The sequence below is a fragment of the Arvicanthis niloticus genome, chromosome 14, assembly GCF_011762505.2.
Source record: "Arvicanthis niloticus isolate mArvNil1 chromosome 14, mArvNil1.pat.X, whole genome shotgun sequence".
Lineage (NCBI taxonomy): Eukaryota > Metazoa > Chordata > Mammalia > Rodentia > Muridae > Arvicanthis > Arvicanthis niloticus.
The window spans coordinates 15140783-15153096 of NC_047671.1; the positions used below are offsets into that span (position 1 = coordinate 15140783).

The 12314-nt window shown below is 42.8% G+C and overlaps 1 long non-coding RNA gene and 1 pseudogene across 1 annotated transcript in view; both read right to left on the reverse strand.

Moving 5' to 3' along the window:
- The window catches only part of LOC143434272 (uncharacterized), a 43199-nt gene extending 35650 nt beyond the window's left edge, over positions 1 to 7549 (reverse strand). The window contains exon 1 of the long non-coding RNA XR_013103624.1: positions 7512 to 7549. This is a non-coding gene — a long non-coding RNA (uncharacterized LOC143434272). The remainder of the gene's footprint in view (positions 1 to 7511) is intronic.
- LOC117720084 (small ribosomal subunit protein uS17-like) lies at positions 7546 to 11948 on the reverse strand (annotated as a pseudogene).
- Between the last annotated feature and the right edge of the window lie 366 nt (positions 11949 to 12314).

The following is a 12314-nucleotide window of genomic DNA, read 5'->3' on the forward strand; positions in this document are numbered from 1 at the left end:
CTGCTCAGGATAGGAGGTTGTTCTTTTTCTTAGATGAAAGTCTCTTCTGTATCCTGAGAAGCTATTTGTTCTTTTTGTATACCATATCCAAAAGATCAGAAAGCTGGCTTCTAGGAAAAAATACTCATGTTCATGTAGAGTTTTATAGACTATGAATTTGCTTGTATACCATGCTCATGTAGAGTTTTATAGACTATGGATTTGCTTGTATACCATGTTCATGTAGAGTTTTATAGACTATGAATTTGCTTGTATACCTGGTGGATTTGTACCAAACACTCTGCTAACAAATGTAAAGACTTCAAAAGAGGCCAAAGGCAATGGGAATAGGATGAAGATAGCATTGTGCTGACAGCATAAAGAGCAAGCTTTTCAAAAGTGGCAGAGTGGCGCAGAGGTGCTTGCGGGGTAGAAACAGAGGAATTCCCATGAACATGAGACCTGAACCCAGCCAGTAAGATCTACATGACAAGACCATGTCTAGAAAAAAAAAAAAAACAATATATTCACCAAAAACATTGATGATGACCTCAGAGCTACCTATAGCAAAGCTGGGTGTATTGGTTTTAGAAGCGATCTTACAGTATTCTTTGTTTTAGGATTGGTGGAGGCTACATGTCTGCTGAGCTTAATGATACATTACAAGACTTTACCTAAGTCTCAATAATGTTGAGGAACATAGATAATAAAAACTCATTGAAAGGACTGGTATTGGGGCTGGGGAGATGGTTTGGTTGGTAAAGTGCTATCTTTGCAAACATGAAGGTCTGAGTTAGATCTCTGTTATCCATGTAAACAGCCAGGTACAGTGGTACATAGCTATAGTCCTAGAAGCAACCTGGTTGGTGTGTAGTTGATGTAGCCCAATCAGTGAACTCCAGGTTCAGTGAGAAACTCTGTCTCAAAATATAAGGTGGTTTGAGTGATTGAGGATGATATCTGGAATCAACCTCTGGCTGGCATCATCACACTCAAACACACACATGTACACACACAGATGAACACACCCAAGTACACATATACATACACACAAACCAGCGCGCACACACACACACACATGAGCACATACATACATCAATACATACAAGCACACACATACATCAACACACACAAGCACACATACACAACACACACAAACCAACACACACACATACACATGTGAACACACACAAACATACATGAACACATGAAAACAGACAATCTCCATATTCTTCCCTTGTTCATTGTTGACTTAAAGATCACCAGTTGTGTAGCTCACACAGACAACACGTGGTTTGGCTTTGCTGTAGATAACACCATCAAGTTATGATAATAATTGCATAGTTTCCTTTTGAGAGACCTGAAGGCCCCTTTTTCTAATTACCCTTCAGAACTAATCTTTTGGCTGCACCTTATGCATCTAGAGTTCTACAGTTTCTATCCAACCCGGATATTTTCAAGTACCTGAAGTCCTTCCACAAGATGATGACTGCCTGTTTCTCGTCACTGTGACAAAATGTCTAAGAGAAACAACCCAAAGGAAGAAGGATTTATTTTGGCTCACTGTTTCAATCATGCACAGTTTCCATGCACAGTCCTTGATCCTTTGACTATTGACAGTAGTCTATTCACCTTGGACCATTTCTGAAGTGGCATAGATGGTTCTAAGCAGTTCTGTGTAACCAGAACACCACAGAGCTCTCTTCTCAGAGTAACACCTTTCAGATGAATTAAAGCCTTTATGCCCTCAAGACTACAATGGAAAGAATATGACCTATTACTGAGATTTCTTCAAGTCATATTTCCCATGGTACTGACACAAATAAGTTGCCTTGTTTTTAATGACCCGTGCCTCTTCAGCAACCATGCTTTCCTTAATCCCAACTTTATATGAGTGTCTTTTCTTGGCAAACTGCCACTTTCCCACATATTTCTGCTCTTCCTTTTGTTCTTAACTCTCACTGTAAACTTAGGTAAAAGCAGCCATCACTGACCATGCCACAGTCTGAATACCAGGCTGATTTAAATGTCCTCCATAGAATTAATTAGTTCATCATTTCTAAGCTCAGCCTTCCACAAAGCCTCAGTGCAAAGGCAGAATATATAAAGAAGTTATACATGACAGAATAAAGATGAAAAGCCTCTAGCCCAACTCCTGATAGAGTCCTCCTTCCCTCTACAACCTCATGTTCCCGGCCTTTACTACCCACATTCATCCCAGAACTCAAGTCTTCAGAGCTTCTACAAGAATTACCCATTTATCTCCACTTACAATATTCAAGGACTATGTAGCTGGACCTTATCTCCCTTCCTCTCACCCAAAGGAAGGTTTGCAGAGAGTACAATAAACAGTTGCATGTTATACATAATTGCAAGAGACAAAAGTTGGCTCTCTATAGATAGTAAAGGCAAGGTAGATGACAAAGGAATCACCTAGACTGAGACAGAGAAGAGGAATTGACTTGATGGATAACCTAGAAGACAAGAAAAATGAGTAAGGAGAGAGAATGGATGAAGGTGGCTACTCCCCTGATTGGATGAATAGTGAATGAATAATCATCTCTTCAATTGGGTAGAGATAACATGGTAAGAATGTGTAGGCTACTTGTTTGCTTGGCCCTAGATATGTTCAAAAATCACCAGTCTTGGATAGGCTGAGCCATCTTTGTCCATCCCAGAGAAAGATCTACTATAGCCATACCTCTAGACTCGAATGAGTAAATTTATTAAGTATACAGCAAACCAAAGTAAAAGAATAAATACTGAGAAAAACTTAAATAGATAGCAAAACATTATCAAATCAAGTACTCAAAGCATCTAGCAGAAATTGCTTGGGGAAGTACCCTTGAGGTAGTTAGCTGAAGTTCTGAGCATGAGAATCCTGGGAGACCAGTGAGATAACTCAATAAGCATAGGCACCTTGCTGCTGTGCTAGATAGACATCTTGAATGTAGTGCCCAAGACCTACATGGTTGAAAAAAAACTGACTTCATGTTGTCTTTTGATCTTCACATGTATACCATAGTACACTTGTACCCACATACATAATACCTATGTAATATATATCCCATAAATACATACATATACATACATACACACGTGTGTATGAGTTTATATACATATGTATGTGTGTGTCATACATATATATGTATGCGTTTGTCCTGCTCAGAGCAGAATGCCTTTCAGGTGATGTTTCATACAAATAGCAACAGATAGATATAGAATCACCAAATCAGGTGCTCACAGACATCCTTCCTCCCTGCAGACCTTACATTTTGTGGCCTATACATCAAGTCACGGACCTTACACTCAAATTCTTCTTCACCCCTTCCTCCTTCACTCCCTCCTGATTCTTCTTATCCCTGCCACCTTTAAATACAACAAGAATAAACACTACTGTTCTTATCAAATCCACCATTGACTAATTTGTCTTTGGGTGAGTTTTGATATTTTTCTCTTTCTTTCAGAAACTCTTTCTTTCTGGTCTTTAATCCAGGATACTCTTCAAAACTCCAGCACCTGGTGAGTCTCCCCAGACCATACCACCAGTCCCCCTAATAAGGATCAGTGGAAATATCTGTGATCCCATTAGTGGAAACAAAGTGCCTTAGTTAGGGTTTTACTACTGTGAACAGACACCATGACCAAGGCAACTTTTATAAAGGACAACATTTACTTGGGAATGGCTTACAGGTTCAGAGGTTCAGTCCATTATCATGAAGGTGGGGTAAGGCTCCATGATTTACCGAAAGATGATACCCCAGACTCAAATAGTATATAAAAGCAAAGAGTTTTATTCTGCAGAAGTCTAGCATGCGAGGGTCTCCCATTACCAAGATAGAGACACAACCAAGTGAGCCCGCAGGCTTGACTTAAAACACGTTGGAGTTCTGGATAGATGAGATTTATCTTTCTCTATCTCTAGCATCCAGAACCACAACCAGGGCATAGAGGCTAGAGCCTGGGTTTTATTTCTATTAGTAATTGACTTGCCTGGGCTTGCCTGGACTTACTTAGTTCTTAGGCCTAGTCTCCTAAACTGCCAACTTGAAGCCTGTCATGGAGTTAGCCTAGCCTTCTCAGTAGGAGCATGGCAGCATCCAGGCAGACATGGGGCTGGAAGAGCTGAGAGTTCCATCTCTTGTTCTGAATGCAGCTAGAAGACTGTCTTCCAGACGGCTAGGATGAGGGTGTTAAAGCCCACACCCACAGTGACACACCTACTCCAACAAGGCCACACCTACTCCCTGGGCCAAGCATATACAAACCATCACACAAACCCACTCTGTTCAGTAAATCCTTACTAGTCATGGTCACTCAGCTATGGGGATGCACTTTCCTTTTGGCCTGCTTCCTACTGGGGAAAATTTCTTTTCTCATCCCTCCTTGTAGCCACAAACATAATCCTCTAAACTAGCAGTTCTTGACCTGTGGGTTGAGACTCCTTTTGGGGGTCACATATCAGATATCCTACATATCATATATTTACATTATGATTCATAACTAAAAAAATTACAGTTATGAAGTAGCAACAAATCATTTTATGGTTGGGAGTTGTCAGGGTCCTGCCCTGACAGCCAGGTACTGAGGTGGACCACAGATAGGCAGACCGGAGGCTAATGACCTCTGGCTATTAACTTTCTCTAACTGTTCCGAGGGCCAGGAGCTAATGGCTTCTGGCACTTTACTTCTGCTGATAGCAGTAGGGGATTAAGAATAGAAACTTAATTACTTGGGACCTCTTACTGGCGAGGCAAGAGTCTCAGTGTTCATTAACTGTTAGTGAGCAAGAGAGAAAGGAAAATAAAGTCATGCATACATACACACACACAATCACATGCAAGCATACATGCACACACATCTCTACATATGTACTTACGTATGTATGTATGTATGTATGTACATATAGAGACAGACACATATGCACATATACACATGTGAATGGAGAAGAGCCCCAACAGTTACACTTTATTTTTTCTCTCAGCCTTCCTATAGCTTCTTAGACAAATGTTCTTTATAAATTACCTCACAGATAAAATGTTACACAAAAGGGAGTTACAGAATGATGTTGATAGTAAGTTCAAAGCAGTGTTTCATTCCATAAGCTCATTATAGATTCAAAGCAACAGTTTCCCACAGCCTTGCTCTATCATAGTGCACACCTGTGGCCTCATCCTTGGATCTGACTTATAATGAATGTTTTCCTCAATGGCAAATCTGTCCCAAGCCTATTTCTCTTCTTAGTGTAATTGTGAGAGCTCACTGTATCCTCATTATGCAGCCTTTGCTTACTATTCTATGAGGAGGGGGCACATCCTATTCTTGATTATATCTTTCTAGCAAAACAACTGAAACCACCTTCTTAAACTTTCTTCCTAAAATTATTTGAATCAAATCAAGAATTCTATAAAGTCATTAATTCATCTAAACAGCATTATTAAATGAAAGTTCATCTTCATTCTGATCTGCAGGAAATTTGCCCAATAGAGTGGGCTGATGCTGAGGAATCATTAGACTATGTCATACTGTCAGAAAAGGCATATCTGCAGCAAGGAGCAATCCTGGGATAATGTCTCTGGGCTCCATGCCTCACAGAGCACACCCATCACAGCCATGCAAAATGGTGAGCAATCTCCAGAAAAGTCACTTGCTTGCTGTAACCTTTCCTACATGGCTTGTCACCACATGTGAGGAACCGTATTAAAGGGTCACAGCATTAGGAAGCTTGAAAACCACTGCTGTAAACCAAATGCTTTCCTTTGGCGTTTCTCCTAAAACAAAACAAACACTAAAAATCTATTGCCTTGGGGTCTAAAAAACTCTTCTAAGCTAAAATGTCTCATGTTCTGTAACATGGTCTGGCTACACTATTCTCTCAGACATAGCCTCAAAAGGCCTGTAAGTAGTTCTGATGCAGGAAGATCTTTGGAATAACCCTCCAACACCAATGGGAATGGAAGCGAGGAGAAACCACCAGGGCCAAAACCAAGACAGCTCCTGGGAAGTCTTCACTCTGATTTTATACTCTAAAACCACAAGGTGGAGCAAGCGGGCACACAGCTTGCGGGCTTTTGGTTTTATGTGGCATGTGTTACAGCTGACAGATATAAGCTTTTATAGTTGTTAAGAGCAATGACCCATTGTTTCAGCTATGTCTGCAGGCCATTCTGTTCTAGGTATCAGGTGACGTCAGGCATGGAAACAGGCAGTACAAGCCTTATGTGCATCTCTAAATAATTCGTAAGTCAGTATCTAATAATTTGTCTTTTCTACCTTGTTCTACTTGAGTACATTTGATTTCTAGATTCAGACGGGCCTTGAAACATTCCCCGAGGTAACGGAGAAAGGGCTAAGTCTTGCTACCGTCAAGCCTTTGTCTAAAGTCATTCACAGCCTTCTCTGTTCTTCCTGGTGTGCCATTAGCTTCTCCTCTCTGAACATCCACCCAGCCAGTCTCCCAAGTTGGATTTCCCCTCCTAAATCTACCCTTCTGATTTGTCATCCTCTGTGGGTCTTGACTCCACAAATGCGAGCCAGCTCTTGTCTTCTTTCATCAAAGAACTTCTTCCCCATGCTGCCTCCTTACCCAGACCTAATATGAGGGTACAGTTCTCCGGATGCACAGCACCAGCCCTTTCCTCCCTCTGACAAAACCTTTACCTGCAGCCTCCGCAGCCCCACTGCTATGTACTCCCCTTCATTCTGCTGCCCTCTCACCCAGCTACCCCATTCTTCCCCTACCGTGTCGCCAACCCTAAAGGCTTCATGGGCCAGTGTTGCCTTTTATTTCACCTATTTGGGCTCCTTTGACTCCAACAATGGTCACAAAGAATTCTGATATCTTACACAGTCACTGGACCCAATCTATCAGGGCATTTGTCACCATCCCCCAACTCTTCCTATCAAGTCAGGGAGCCCATGTGGATGGCAGCTCAGGTGCATGCTCACACTCTTCATGTTTTAGATGGGGATATAATCCAGCCTGTGCTGTAGCAATCTCATACACTGATCGTCATTAGGGTTAGACTATAAGACATGTGCTGCAATTCCTACATGCCCCACCCAAACCCAAACACTCTCTTAATCCCATGTTCCTTCTTCTACCTCTCACTTCTCAATACTAGCTAGATCTTAGGGGTGCTTTCTTTTACTATTATTTTCTTTGACCCATATTACCAAGACTTTTTGCATTACTTGGGCAGACCATGTGCATCCAATTATCCACCCAGTCAGAGTGGACAGTACTTCCTTCTCCTAGGATTCTACAACAACCCTAATATCTCCATCTAGGCCCAGGCAAGCCTTAACCTGACTTCCAGCACTCTCCTCCATTATGTGGATGACCTCCTTCTTTAAAGTTCCTCTTATGAACAGTCTCTATAGCATGCTTGCTTACTTACTAATTTTCTGATTAAATGAGACAAAGTATCCCACTGTAAAGTGCAGACACTGTCCTCCCATATAACTTAACATGACTCACTGCATCTCCTTTTTCTTGTGGAATAGCAAAACCACAAGGCTCTAGAACATACCTTCTCCTTAAACCAAATGCAGTCTTCTCTTTTTCCTGGGTCTCATTGTTTTGTTTTTTTAAGTTGGAAAATAACTTTATTTGTTCTAGGGCATTGGCCAGAATCCCCATAGAACTTTTGAAACAGCTTCTTGGTGCCAGCAGCCTTGGTGACCTTGAGCACATTGAATTGAACAGTCTTGCTCCAGGGCCCACATTCTCCAACAGTGACAATGTTGCCAATCTGTACAACCCTGAAACTGGGGGACAGGTGCACAAACATGTTCTTGTAACACTTCTCAAAGCAATTGTACTTTCGGATGAGATTGAGATAGTCCTGGAGGATGACAATGGTCCTCGGCATCTGCATCACGACATCTTCATCTTCACCACAACACGGGACAGAATCTGACCTCAGATGGAGACATTAATAGTAAATGGGCATTTCTTGTCTATATAGGTGCCCTCAAAGGCCTCTTTGGGCAGCTTGAAGCCTAGATCAATATTTTTGTAGTACCAGTACCGAGGGAGTTTTTCTTTGCCAGTTTTCCCCAGAGAAACATGTTTCTTGTTTTTGAAAGACTGTAGGCTGCTTTTGGTAAGCATGCTCTGTCTGCTGAATGTCTGCCACCTTCCCAGCAGTCTGAGAAAAGGAGAGCTCATTGGTTATTTTTATCTGTCCCCCCCCCCCGGGATGTAAGGGCCTTAGCCAAATCACTTTACCAGGCTTCTGAGAGTCCTCTTACAAAAGCATTGTCTCCCACTAAATACGTGACCCCTCCCAGTGCAGAGCCCGATTGGGGCTGTTGGTGGCATATCCCAGAGCTAAGCTGGATAGAGCAAAGAGGAAGCCAGAATGGGCCAGAGTGCAGTCAATCCGACGCAAAATTGGCACTTATTAAAACTACACGCAACATAAACCCCTTTTCCCAACTTGCTTTTTGGTTATGGTGTTTCATGCCTGCAATAGAAACCCTAAGACAGTCACCATCCCAGGTTGACAATCTCTCAATCCAAGTACCCTTTTCCCTGGAGATTATGAAGACCCCACTTCTGTATAAATCTTCTTGACTTGCTGCTTCCCTCTTTCAGCCACCCATTGCATAATCCTCTTACTGGAGCCCCCAACTGGTATTTGAGCTGATGGCAGCTTTTTAAAAGTACAGTCTACAGCTGCAGGCTATGTTATTATCAGAAATAATACCATCTTAGAAGCACAGTATCTCCTACCACACAAACACTAGGGTCTAAGCATTCCCACCAATACCATGCAAAGAACACATGGACCAAGGAATAATAAGTAAGGCAGAATTTACAAAAGGATGCTATGGTAAAACTCTGCTAACTAAGGCTAAAGTTCACCATTGATCAGATAGCCTCTGGGCTCTGTGCATAATGGAAGAGTCCATTCATTAGCAGGGCTTCTCCTTCTCTGATCTTGTCTGGGGATTCAAAGCCCTCACATGCCCCACTACCTGTAGAATGCCATGTAGCCTCAGTTAGATTACAGGATCAACTTCTTTTCTCCTGATAAGAACCCACTCAGTTAGCACTTGAGATTCCTAAAATGCTTCTGCATGCTAATGACACATATTGGTATCCTAAGCCTTCAGCCAATCACTTTTGCTCATCCTAGATGTTTCTACCCACTGTCCCTCAAAACTTTATGAGCCTTGAATCATCCAAAGTAAAGTTGATCTGCTGCCTAATAGCTGGTCCAGGTGTGGTCATTTACCATAAGTACTTTTGAATTCCCACTCATTGTTGTCTCTGCTCCTTCACCCACATAAACTGTATTGGCCAGTGATCCACAAGGGCAGGGAGAATCACAAGGACACATTGTTTTTTGCAAGTGACAAGCACATTGAGAGAGCAGAAAGTTGTATAAGTTTCTTTCCTAATGAAGAGTATTGTGTCTTTTCCCCCTTGGCTGTGATCTGACCTCACAGTCTTTGATGGCTCATTAACTTAAAAATAAATAAATAAATAAATAAATAAATAAATAAATAAATAAAGCCAGCAAAGGAAATGGGAAAAAGGGTAAGTTGTTCCTGGCCATCAAATCTGGGGAATGTGAAGGGCCTTTGCCTAAACAGAAAGTTTCACAAGAGAGGGCAGGTTACATAATAGACTTAACAAGGGTTACATTCCTGTGATCACTCCTTCAATAAACCAAAACAACCCCCCCTAAAACCTTGTGGTTATTTCTCTCACATACCACCTTACAAAAGATAGAAGTCATAACCCTTACCTGTGCCCTTAACCACCGTATCCAGCTTACACTTTAAAAAAAAAAAGTTTGCTAACCAACAAAGCCTGTGAGGATAGATCCCATCCAATGGGGAAAAGACACAGTGCTCTTTGTGTTAGGATGAAAACCTATGTTACTTCTGTTCTCTCAGTGTGCTTCTACCCGCATAAAGCAGTGTGCCACTTTACCAAAGCAAACATCAGTTTCCCAGTTCTCCCGATCCCATGCACCTGAAAGATATAAAAATTTATAAAGAGTATAAAAAGTTTTTATGACCCCTAGAGCTGAGCCAAGAATGTGGGCCAGCTGGTTCACTAGCTCTAGGTTCCAGGAACTGGCTGACCACAAAGAAAGCAGAACTAAAAATACAGGTCAGCTGGGTGTTCCAGGAACTGGCTGACCACAAAGTAGATGGTTGAACAAGATTAAACTCTTGAGAAAAATATGTACAGGATGTTTCCCACATGACCAACTAAATAATGGGCTGGGACTTTCCACTATTTTATGGTATTCTTCCTTGGTTTCCCCCTCACCCCTCTAGTTTGTGGTTTTTCCCTTTAAATACCCTTTCTCCCTTGGCCTCTGGGTCGATCTCTCCTCTTGTGAGTCTGGACCTCAGCTGGGTGATCCCAAATCCCGAAATAAAGCCTCTTGCTGGTTGCATCAAGATCGGTGTCTTGTGAGTTATTGGGTGGCTGTGATATCCTGAGACTTGAGTGAGGGTCTCCCCTTACGGGGGTCTCTCACACCCAGAACCTGTGTCATCTCCTGTTAATGCTCTCCTTCTAACCACCACTCCCTTTTCTATCCATCTGTATCCCCCAGTGAACCTCTACAACTGAAAGAAAAAATAGGTAGCCATACTCAAAGACTCCCAGTACTTTCTCTGTAATTGTCTTATTCCTTTGTGGGCAAGAGCAAGCTCTCAGCTCCAAGTGACATGACTGTTTTCATGTAAGACACTAAATTTCCACTTTACTCAAAACAAACTTCCCACCACAACATATACACCTTGTGGGAGACTCTGCACATCATTACCTGCCAATGTGCTCACAGGTCTCCCCCAAGGCACCCTAAAACCACCTCCTTTTCCCAACTACCAAACCCGAGGGTATCTCCAGAGATAATATGGCAGAGAGTTAACATACTGTACAGTCCTCTTGGTGACTCAACTGTTAGAAGCCTCTCCCACTAAGTCTAAAGTCATGTAAAATAGCTCACATCCTTCCGACTCAAAGCCTTGTTTCAGCCTACCCTGTATGACAAGGAATCTGTGTAGCGGTAGTTTTTGCTGCTGAAGTCCTGTACCCCAATTACTTCTTGATCTATCAGTAAAGAAAGCCATGGGCCAATTGCTGGGAAGATACAAGGCAGGACTTCCAGGTCCCTGGAGGAAAAGGAGATGACCACTTCCTGGAGCAAAGGCAGGTAGCACAAAAGCTACACACTTAAAGTAACTGTTGGGAGCCGACTCCTGGCAGAAGGTGGCTATCATCTTTGCAGCCATCTTGAGCCATGTACCCTGGCGAGAGAATTGTTTTCAAAAGCCTACAACAGCTGAGCACACTCTGATAAACATCTTGCTTTGTTTAGTGTCCCCAGCTGCAAGGCACAAGTGGTATCCACACCCACAAGGTATGTGGCAAAGTGTATAAATACCCAGGATTTTCCTTTTAGTAAATGAGACTAGACACTTGACCACACACCCTGTCTTGTCTCCATTCTTCCAGTCTCTTCTTCATCCCCACTCTCTCTCTTGTTAGACCCTGACCCACGCACTGGAGCAGCAGCTCAGGCTGGGACACAGTGGCCCTCAAGCTGGGCAGTGTGGGCCTCAACAAGTAACAACAGTTGTCTAACTCCTAAGGTGCTGTTGAAGGTGTCAGCTCAGGAAAAGGAGAGGCTAATTAACATTCCCAGTCAGCTCAGGAACAGCTCCTGAAGAGACAGGCTAATCAACATTCCGCAGATGACCGCTGGTCAAGAATATTCCACAGGACAACCACCACTGGCCACTCACAGGCAAGGGAAGCCCCTGCCACCTCATTCCCTAAAGACCAATCAGTTTAAAAGTCACACTGTTCTGCCAATAATATTGTGCCTAGTTGCTGTTTCTCTAGTCTACTTCTTAAGCTGTATAAAAAAACTGACCAAATGGGCTGCCCGGGGTTGCCACTCCACCTTTGGTGTAGGACGACCACTATTCATTGGATCATTAAAATACCTCTTGCTTTTTGCATTGATTCTCCTCTCCCTGTGGTTCACTCAGGGGGTCTTCGGTAAGCTAAGGCTCTCCAGAGTCTTACACTGTGACCTGAACGGCTTTGGATTTGACCTGACTAGGGAGACAGGGAGTAAGGAACACACAGATAAAAAAGCTGGGACCGGATAGCAGGCTGGATTGGAGATGTGGCTATTGTTAGTTGTTAGAAGCCCAACCGAAGTTCAGAACAGACCACTCCAGACCACACGGTTCCAAGGGGGAGAAGGTTTATTCAGGAGATAGGGCAAAGGTGGGGAGAAGAAGGTGGAAGGGTAAGAGAGAAGAGAAGTAGAAGCCGGCCATGACCACGT